Source organism: Prosopis cineraria, unplaced genomic scaffold (genome assembly GCF_029017545.1).
Source record: "Prosopis cineraria cultivar Desert tree isolate PC_DT_omini unplaced genomic scaffold, ASM2901754v1 PC9, whole genome shotgun sequence".
Classification (NCBI taxonomy): domain Eukaryota; kingdom Viridiplantae; phylum Streptophyta; class Magnoliopsida; order Fabales; family Fabaceae; genus Prosopis; species Prosopis cineraria.
In genome coordinates, this window is record NW_026555340.1 from 21,373,315 (window position 1) to 21,376,763 (window position 3,449).

Sequence of the window (3,449 nt, forward strand, 5' to 3'; positions counted from 1 at the left end):
TGTTCACCCAGACAACCCAAATTTATATAGATATAGATTAATGGGGTAAAAAGCTCAAAAACTACATCAAAAACAATCCTTGGGCTAGACAAATCCAAGCAAACATCATCTATGATGCTGTCATGACAGCAAAAGTGCTATCATGACAGCTCCTTCGAATTAAATTTTGGAGTGCGTTGTTTTTCTGTTCGGTATCCGATTGATGTGATTCCAAAGGCCACACAAAGCTTATAAAAGGTTTTACTTGTAACCCAAATTTTAGAGAAATTCAATGGTCGGGTTAAGATTTGGATACCCGGATGCAAAAATACAGTTTTTTGGTAAAAACCATTTTCAAAATTATCCAAATCTCATCCTAATGACCACAAACTTGTGGGAACACCTTGGACACATCAAATAGGACTAAAAACACCTGATAGAACATTTAAATGATAGAAAAAATTCTTTATACCAAAATTTGACCACCGGAATGCCATTTCCCCAAATAGACCCTACACTCCTAAAATGTACAAATCACATAAGAGTGGCCAAAAATTATTCTAAATATCATATACACATATGAATACACACGCTAAATATTTTCATTTGACTCAGAGATCTCTGTGGGGCTCACGCACCCACTCTCTCTATCCAAGGTGTATGTTTGCTCACAGCACACCACTTATAATGTAACCACTTTGCATTTAATTGTAGAATCACATATATACCAAAATAAATATTTTCTTGTAGTGAAAACTTGGTCTACTAAATAAATTCATCAAAACCACACATCATAGCCAAGTTTACAAGCAAACAAAAATTCATGCACAAGCCATACAATCCACGCATACTCACACACATATACATAATCATATCCTACTGGCACCCTAATCTTAAATACATTACAATAGATTTGCTCAAAAAAAAAAGGATTGCAGTTCTTTACAATTCACAAACAACCCCTAGCTCTGCACCTTTCCCTGTCCTCCACTAGTTCCTTTGCCTGGACTTGAAAATATTGAAAAAAAAGGGGTGAGACAACCACAATCTCAGTAACAGAGAAATCTACATTGATTATTACAAAGTAAGCCATAATTGAATAAACGAATAATAAATTCAACATAATATATAATTTAGCCATTGAAAATGCATGAATGCATGACATAGGCCGGTATGGCTTTCATGACCAACAGAATGCCTCCTGACACTCTTTAACTCGCAGGTAAACCTTTTAACTACTTATACCTCCACAGGCACAAAACATAATCTAAAGTATGATTTAATCCACCGAACTGCCTATACCCCTTCGATGAGAATCTTGAGCAATCAAAGCTAACTCCCTCCCAAAGCCAGCCAGACTTACTCTCCATGTAAGGGCTACCTTGACCTAAATACTCAATCTCACACTTCATATGTCAGATTCCTTCCCCTATTGAGAGGTGTCAAACACTCAATATACTAACTACTTTAGTGCACTGAGCTCACAATACGTAAGACAACACCGAGTACTAGCAGTGTATCATAGAATATCAAAAGTTTACACCTTCTCGTTGGTGAACTCTCACTGAGATTATGCCTTTTATTCATGTCTACCTTCCCGAGTATTGACCACTTTAATACTCTAAGGTAGTATAACATTTATAAATCTCCCTTAAACAGTTCCTTAGCCTATTTAAGGTACCTCACTTAATTATACTTTCTTAAGTGCAACTTCTATTCCTTATGATTACAATACATGTAAAGAAATCTCGTTTTCATAAAAATATTGTTATTAAACAATTAGAAAACATATTTGCACTATAATCAAAGTAGTACCCCAACCTTTTATAAAGCACATTTAATCTTTTAAAATATATGATGCATGATAGCTAGTAATATTTATTCAAAAATAGCTAAAATAAAGTAATAATAAATATAAATTCTCTGTTATTTCAACCCTTTGGTACCAAAAGGGTTCCTCCTGTACAAAATAGGATTCGGCTTGTTTCTTAACTTCTTAATAAGTTCCACCAACAATTCTACAACATATAAGTGATCCACATCACTTATCATGACAAATAGCATTAATGAAGACTATAACTCATACCACACAACTTGGGTTTATGAGCCATAATCCATTCCAATAGTCCATGTATTAAACTAACTATTCTCATAATACCACTTAACCACCAAACCATTTATTAGAAACTTTTACTTAGTATCACCAACTTTCACCGTTAGCCCTTATAATGAAAACCAAACCTTAATTTAAATCTTATTGGGCTCAAATAGCAAAATTATAACTAAATCAATAGGCTTAAATCATTGAAGAGAAAAAACCCAACCTCTTGGGGTTTAATTTGTGCCCAAAACACATCTTTTCATCCAATTATCCACTCAAAACATTAGAACACCATATAAAAACTCAAAACAATCTTCTAATGACCCAAAGAAACCAAAGCTTATGAGAATAAAGCCTTTAGAATCAAAATTCAGAAATTTTCTCTTCCAAAAATTGAAGAAAATCAAGAGGAAGGGAAGATGATTGAAGTAGGAAATTTACCTATCGTGTAGCCAAGCTCGCAACGGTACAAAACCTCCTAGATTCAAGCCTAACTCCCTCTCTTTCTCTTCTCTTCTTCCTCTCTCCCGTTCGTGCGTTTTCTTTCTTTTCCTTGTTTCATTTCTGCGTTTCTACATTTGTTTTTCCTTAAAATGCTGATATAAAAATTTTAGAAAAATTACAAGAAAGGACCCGATATTTTTATTATAGCACAAAAGCCCGAGTCAACTTTGATAATTTTTTTCATAGTTAAAAATAAAATAAAACCCAACTTTTGTTTAGTAAAATTTAAACTCTGGACCTCTATCAAATTATTTTAAATTTTAATTTAATTTAGTTATAAATATTTTATTTTATTTTTAAAATAAATTTGAGTGTTAAAATTAGTGAGATATTACATAAACTCTTATTGAAAGAAGTGCTCATATTTAATATTCAATCATATTTTAAATATAATTATCTCTAATAAAAAGATGCATGTCAGCAATTTAAAAAAAATACTCTAGACCCACATCGCGAACTAAAATTTATATCTTTTTTAATAAATACAAGCTATGTAAATTGGAATAAGTTATATTGGACTTCATGTCTTTTTTTTTTCTTTTAGTTGCTCACAAATATTCTCTTGTTAGGAGTAAGTGCCTGTTTGAATTGACGGATTAATCGATTTTAGGAGCAAAATAATCAATTAATCCATAATTTACCCAAGTTACCAACCTTTTTTCAAAAACATTTTTTTCCCAAAGCTTCAAGTTTCAGCTTCTCAGCTTCTGCGTGTTTTTATTACAAAGTTACATGAGAAAATTACATAAAAGGTTCAAGAAAAAAATTACAAAAAAGGCACAAAATTTAATAAAACTAAAACAAAACTTTTTTCTCTTTTTTTTTCTCAGTAAAATTTGAATCTTTAAAAAAATTACTAGCATAA